This window comes from Salmo trutta, chromosome 23 (assembly GCF_901001165.1).
Source record: "Salmo trutta chromosome 23, fSalTru1.1, whole genome shotgun sequence".
Taxonomy (NCBI): Eukaryota; Metazoa; Chordata; class Actinopteri; order Salmoniformes; family Salmonidae; genus Salmo; species Salmo trutta.
Window position 1 is genome coordinate 50,558,702 of NC_042979.1, and position 7,706 is coordinate 50,566,407.

At 43.9% G+C, this 7,706-nt stretch overlaps 1 protein-coding gene across 1 annotated transcript in view; it reads right to left on the bottom strand.

The window, feature by feature from the left end:
- Nucleotides 1-7,501, bottom strand: part of LOC115160200 (ciliary neurotrophic factor receptor subunit alpha-like) — a 277,461-nt gene extending 269,960 nt beyond the window's left edge. Inside the window, exon 1 of the mRNA XM_029710596.1 lies at nt 7,345-7,501. The gene's annotated coding sequence lies outside the window, so the exon portion shown is untranslated. The remainder of the gene's footprint in view (nt 1-7,344) is intronic.
- Nucleotides 7,502-7,706: the final 205 nt, after the last annotated feature.

The following is a 7,706-nucleotide window of genomic DNA, read 5'->3' on the forward strand; positions in this document are numbered from 1 at the left end:
TCTCTACCTTCGTGATCTTTGTGCTATTTGTCTGTGCCCAATAATGTTGGTAACATGTGTTGTCCTGCTACCATGTTGTGTTGCTACCATGTTGTTGTCATGTTGTGTTGCTACCATGTTGTTGTCATGTTGTGTTGCTGCCTTGCTATGTTGTTGTCTTAGGTCTCTCTTTATGTAGTGTTGTGTTGTCTCTCTTGTCGTGATGTGTGTTTTGTTCTATATTTTTATTGAATTTATTGTTATTTTTAATCCCAGCCCCCGTCCCCGCAGGAGACCTTTTGCATTTTGATAGGCCGTCATTGTAAATAAGAAGTTGTTCTTAACTGACTTGCTTAGTTAAATAAAATAAATAAATAAAATAAAATAAATTAAACAATTTGTAGTGACAGCCTAACTCAGACTTGGGGAAATATGAGAGGAGATAAAACCTACCAAAGAAATGTGTTGGTCATCAGACAGCAGAGAGAAAAGAGAGAGCCAGTTCCTCAGAGACACACTCACAGCTCAGCATCCGTTCCTCTTCCCTCTGCCTCTTTTCAGAACCAGCTGACTGAAGACACAACTCTTTTCTCTGAGCTCTCCTGGTCTACAGACTCTCTGCTTTGCAGCGCTAGCTTCCAATTTGTAGTCTTGGTGTATGTTAGGGTGGGGAGCATGGACCCCTCTTTCTCTGATCCCTCCTTACACGCTCCCGTCACCCCCCCTCACCCCTTCTCTCCCATCTCCTCCCTCTCTGATCGTTCCTAACTCTCTCCCCCCTCTCTCCCCTCCCTCTCTGATTACTCCGATCTCTCTCCCCCTCTCTCCCCCCGCATCGCTCTCTGATCACTCCTAACTCTCTCCCCATCTCTCCCCTCTCTCCCTCCCCTCCCTCTCCCCTCCCTCTCTGATCACTCCTAACTCTCTCTCCCCTCTCTCCCCCTCTCCCCTCTCTCTCTCCCCTCCCTCTCCCCTCCCTCTCTGAACACGCCTAACTCTCTCTCCCCTCTCTCCCCCTCTCTCTCTCTTCCCCCTTGCTCCCCTCCCTCTCTGATCACTCCTCTCTCTCACCCTTCCTCCCTCTCTCTCCCCCTCTCTCTCCCCTTTATTTCTGATCAGTCCTAACTCTCTCTTCCCCCTCTCTCCCCTCCCTCTCTGATAACTCTCTCACCCTTCCTCCCTCTCTCTCCCCCTCTCTCTCCCCTTTATTTCTGATCATTCCTAACTCTCTCTTCCCCCTCTCTCCCCTCCCTCTCTGATAACTCTCTCACCCTTCCTCCCTCTCTCTCTCCCTCTCTCTCCCCTTTATTTCTGATCATTCCTAAATCTCTCCCCCCTCTCATCTCTCTGTGATCATTCCTAAATCTCTCCCCCCTCTCATCTCTCTCTGATCACTCCTAACTCTCTCTCCCCCTCTCTCCCCCTCTCTCTCGTCTCTATCTGATCACTGCTAACTCTCGCTCCCCATTTCTCTGATCCCTCCTAACTCGGACATCTGGTTCAGGATGTTGATCCAGAGGGTAAGTATGTTAAGGGAAATATTATAACAGTTTTGTTTAATTTTGTTGAACTTTTTCAATCATACACACAGTTGGAAGGTGGGACTAGAAGATGAAAAAGACCTGGGCTCCAATCACATGTTAGACAAAGACCTGGGCTCCAATCAAACCTTAGAAAAATACCTGGGCTCCAATCAAACCTTAGAAAAATACCTGGGCTCCAATCAGCGTAGGCACAAATCACTGTGAAAACGCAAATAAATGTTTGCTTGAGAGTGTACGTAAATGTACGTACAGCCATGACCATGCACACTCCCTCTGCCAAGTGGTGGAGTAAGCGAACTGCTTGTCATGCATAGAATGTTGAAAATGTGTACAATTGTGAGAGTAGTAATTCAAAAAAAAAAATATTTCATTTTATTTCCATTGTGAATTCATGCTACATATCTTGACATGATATATATAATATGACCACATTTGTGCATTTATTACGATGATAATCCATATAAAGTAATTCTTTAAATTAGAGGCATGTGTGAAAGTGGAACGGTTGCGTAAATACTATAAAACACTGAGATAATGGGAAATACAATGAGAGACGGCTAATTTTGCTTTGTTGGAAGATTTGGCACACGCTGCATTTCGTAGATAAACGCGTTTTCAGAGACAGGTGGGACTTTTTTTTTGCAGAAAGTACAGATTGGCTCAACAGATATCGTATCCCAAAACCAATCTTATAGGATTAAAGATATAATTTAAAATGCAAACATGCCATTCCAGGGCTATCCACCCTCGGGTTTTTTGGCAACAGGCTTTTTCCAGTGGGAGTTTGCCGATCGGCATCTCACAGCCCTCGATGAGTCAATTTTTGTTGATGCAATTGTCACCAAAAAGAACAGAAACACATACAATGTCCATACACCCTCGCACAACAGGTGGAAGTCAAGAGGCTTTCTTTGCCATGATGCCATCAACTGGTTCTCAAATACGAACACAGCAACAGAAGGCACCCACATCTCCTTTAAAGCACCGTCCCAAAACGAGTTCAACTGTGTAAACAGAAAGTCGCAGCTGAATGCGGTGGGCAGGTGGTATGTACGACTCGTTCATTCTGCAGAACAGCAATGTTGGTCTGTACATCTACAGGAGGGAGCTGTTGAGGATGGACGGCCTATTGGTGAGTGTTGGCGACTCATTTGAAGTATATTTGTTATAGCAACCAGAATAATCCGAATGGTCCTCTCTATGTAGCTATGTTTTCGTTTTTCTTCATGGTCAAAGCAAAACTGAACGAGCCCCCAAAAAAACGTTGGGTTGTTTTCAATATCTAACACCAGCACCTCTATTCAATATCTGACACCAGCACCTCTATTCAATATCTGACACCAGCACCTCTATTCCATATCTGACACCAGCATCTCTATTCAGCATCTGACACCAGCACCTCTATTCAATATCTGACACCAGCATCTCCATTCAACATCTGATGGTAACAGCTCTATTTAATATCTGACACCAGCACCTCTATTTAATATCTGACACCAGCACCTCTATTCAATATCTGACACCAGCACCTCGATTCAATATCTGACACCAGCACCTCTATTTAATATCTGACACCAGCATCTCCATTCAATATCTGATTGTAACATCTCTATTTAATATCTGACACCAGCATCTCTATTCAATATCTGACACCAGCACCTCTATTCAATATCTGACACCAGCACCTCGATTCAATATCTGACACCAGCATCTGTATTCAATATCTGACACCAGCACCTCTATTAAATATCTGACACCAGCACCTCTATTCAATATCTGACACCAGCATCTCCATTCAATATCTGATGGTAGCACCTCTATTTAATATCTGATGGTAGCATCTCTATTCATATCTGACACCAGCATCTCCATTCAATATCTGATGGTAGCATCTCTATTCATATCTGACACCAGCATCTCCATTCAATATCTGATGGTAGCATCTCTATTTAATATCTGATGGTAGCACCTCTATTTAATATCTGATGGTAGCATCTCTATTTAATATCTGATGGTAGCATCTCTATTTAATATCTGATGGTAGCATCTCTATTTAATATCTGATGGTAGCATCTCTATTCAATATCTGATGGTAGCATCTCTATTTAATATCTGATGGTATCATCTCTATTTAATATCTGATGGTAACATCTCTATTCAATATCTGACACCAGCACCTCTATTCAATATCTGACACCAGCACCTCGATTCAATATCTGACACCAGCATCTCTATTTAATATCTGACAGCAGCACCTCTATTCAATATCTGACACCAGCATCTCTATTCAATATCTGATGGTAGCATCTCTATTTAATATCTGATGGTAGCACCTCTATTTAATATCTGATGGTAGCATCTCTATTTAATATCTGATGGTAGCATCTCTATTCAATATCTGATGGTAGCATCTCTATTTAATATCTGATGGTAGCATCTCTATTTAATATCTGATGGTAGCATCTCTATTCAATATCTGATGGTAGCATCTCTATTTAATATCTGACACCAGCACCTCTATTCAATATCTGACACCAGCATCTCTATTTAATATCTGATGGTAGCATCTCTATTCAATATCTGATGGTAGCACCTCGATTCAATATCTGACACCAGCATCTCTGTTTAATATCTGATGGTAGCATCTCTGTTTCAGTCTTTGAAAAAAAGCTTTATTTGGTTTTCCAGTTGTATTTCATGGTATGTTGTATTTTCCCCACAGGCTTTAAAGGGATGATTTTGACCTGAAGCTGAGAACAGTTGCTATATATCAGTGGTTATCTACGACCGGTGTGTGTATCACTCTCACAGGGTTTAAAGGGATGATTTTGACCTGAAGCTGAGAACAGCTGTTATATATCAGTGGCTATCTACGACCGGTGTGTGTATCACTCTCACAGGGTTTTTTAACTGAACCTTTATTTAACGAGGCAAGTCAGTTTTGAACAAATGCTTATTTACAATGACGGCCTACCCCGGCCAAACCTGGACAACGATGTGCCAATTGTGCGCCGCCCTACGGGACTCCCAATCACGGCCGGATGTGATGCAGCCTGGCTACATCTCACTTTTTTATGCACACCAACATTTACATTCAGTTCGTAAGTAGTATTTTAGAATAGTTTCTAGACAATGTTAAGAAATTATACCCCTGGGCTTCAATCACACCTGTAGTGAAGAAACAGGGGAGCGGAGTTGAATCAAACCCTAGTCCCTATTTAGTGCGCTGTAGGGCTTTGGTAGGGCTCTGGTGAAAAATAGTGCACTATGTAGGGAGTAGGGCAACCCAGGTCAAAAGCAGCTCAATCAGACTGTTAGTGTCCTCTCTCTCTCTCCTCTCAGAGGGCATCAATCAGACTGTTAGTGTCCTCTCTCTCTCTCCTCTCAGAGGGCATCAATCAGACTGTTAGTGTCCTCTCTCTCTCCTCTCAGAGGGGCATCAATCAGACTGTTAGTGTCCTCTCTCTCTCTCCTCTCAGAGGGCATCAATCAGACTGTTAGTGTCCTCTCTCTCTCCTCTCAGAGGGGCATCAATCAGACTGTTAGTGTCCTCTCTCCTCTCAGAGGGGCATCAATCAGACCGTTAGTGTCCTCTCTCTCTCTCTTCTCAGAGGGCATCAATCAGACTGTTAGTGTCCTCTCTCTCTCCTCTCAGAGGGGCATCAATCAGACTGTTAGTGTCCTCTCTCTCTCCTCTCAGAGGGGCATCAATCAGACTGGGTATGGGGCATGTGATAGAGGGTATGGGGTAGGGGGTATGGGGTAGAGGGTATGTAGTAGGGGGCAGAGGTTAGAGGGGTAAGGGGTAAGGGTTATGGGGTAGGGGTAGGGTATGGGGTAGGGGACATGGGGTAGGGAATAGGTGTAAGGGATAGGGGTAGTGGGCAGAAGTTAGAGGTGTAAGGGGTATGGGGTAGGGGACATGGGGTAGGGGTAGTGGGCAGAAGTTAGAGGTGTAAGGGGTATGGGGTAGAGAGTAAGGAACATGCGGCTGGGCTAAAGCTAGTGAATTGGTTTACATGGGGCTGGGTCAGGATCACCATTAGACATGTTACCTAACGACCAGCTCCCAGTCCAGAAATGTTGCCTAACGACCAGCTCCTAGTCCAGAAATGTTACCTAACGACCAGCTCCCAGTCCAGAAATGTTACCTAACAACCAGCTCCCAGTCCAGAAATGTTACCTAACGACCAGCTCCCAGTCCAGAAATGTTACCTAACGACCAGCTCCCAGTCCAGAAATGTTACCTAACGACCAGCTCCCAGTCCAGAAATGTTACCTAACGACCAGCTCCCATTCCAGAAATGTTACCTAACGACCAGCTCCCAGTCCAGAAATGTTGCAAACGACCAGCTCCCAGTCCAGAAATGTTACCTAACGACCAGCTCCCAGTCCAGAAATGTTACCTAACGACCAGCTCCCAGTCCAGAAATGTTACCTAACGACCAGCTCCCAGTCCAGAAATGTTACCTAACGACCAGCTCCCAGTCCAGAAATGTTGCAAACGACCAGCTCCCAGTCCAGAAATGTTACCTAACGACCAGCTCCCAGTCCAGAAATGTTGCCTAACGACCAGCTTCCAGCCATGAAATATCAATAAATTAAGAGAACGTGACACCAGATATACAGTTACTGATATACAACACCAGATTTACAGTAACTGATATACAACACCAGATATACAGTAACTGATATACAACACCAGATATACAGTAACTGATATACAGCACCAGATATACAGTAACTGATATACAACACCAGATATACAGTAACTGATATACAACACCAGATATACAGTAACTGATATACAACACCAGATATACAGTAACTGATATACAACACCAGATATACAGTAACTGATATACAACACCAGATATACAGTAACTGATATACAACACCAGATATACAGTAACTGATATACAACACCAGATATACAGTAACTGATATACAACACCAGATATACAGTAACTGATATACAGCACCAGATATACAGTAACTGATATACAACACCAGATATACAGTAACTGATATACAACACCAGATATGCAATAACATATACAAAAACAGAGGAAGAGAAAGAAGGGATTTTCACTAAAACGAATCAATCAGAGGAGGATAATGGGTTCCCTGCTGGAGAATTGACAAGGGTCAGCCTGTCCCCTGACCTCTGCCATGGGGCCACAGGGAGAGAAAGGCCACACATCGGAATCCTCAGCTAATTGTCTATCCAGTGTCACTTATTTCAATGCCCTCCACTCTCTGCCTAATTCCTGTCTTTCTCTCTCTCTCTCTCCTAGCGCTCTCGCCCCGGCTCCCTCCGCTCTCTCTCTCTCCCTTTGCAAAGCATCTACTTTGTAACAGCGTGGCCAGAGAGAGAGAGAGAGGGAACTGCTTTTTTTGATAGCGAGTGGGCAGCTGAGTAAAGTGCATTTCATTAATAGCAGGTCCAAGATGCAACACAACTGTTTCCACCTGAATACATTCAATAGATCACAGGATCAGTATGTGTTTGAATGAATTAGACCATAGATGATCACTGAGGATCAGTATGTGTTTGAATGAATTAGACCATAGATGATCACTGAGGATCAGTATGTGTTTGAATGAAAGCCCCAGATAAAGCTACAACACAGAAGCTGTAGTTCCATATGATCCAAGCAGCAAACCACTGTCCTTCATCCATCCTGAACTATTCAAATCATCTGATTATGAAGACAGACATCCATATGTTTAATCTCTCTGTCAACTCTCCTTCAACCTCCAACAGACCGACAGATCCAGCAGAACCACACAGCAAAGCACAATGAAAGCAGGTACTCACTTGAAATATTTTGCGCTCTCCTCTCGTGCACTCTCGCTATCCTGTTCCTCTCTCCTCTGTATTAATGACAATATGTGTTTCTCCAATCCAGAAAGTTGTTGTAGGTTAAGAAGGTAGGTTGATGTGTGAGCAGGACGAGCCGAGCTCTCTGTGTCTCTCTGTCAGTGTCTGGCTCTGTACTGGCTGAGGAGACTAAAGCATTTAAAAGACTCCCCATGTGACAAGCCCCGGCAGAGAGAGAGAGAGAGAGAGAGAGAGAGAGAGAGAGAGAGAGAGAGAGAGAGAGAGAGAGAGAGGAAAACATTAGCGTCACACTGTCTCTCTGTGACGACACAGCACCCCCTAGCCAACACTCACCGTAC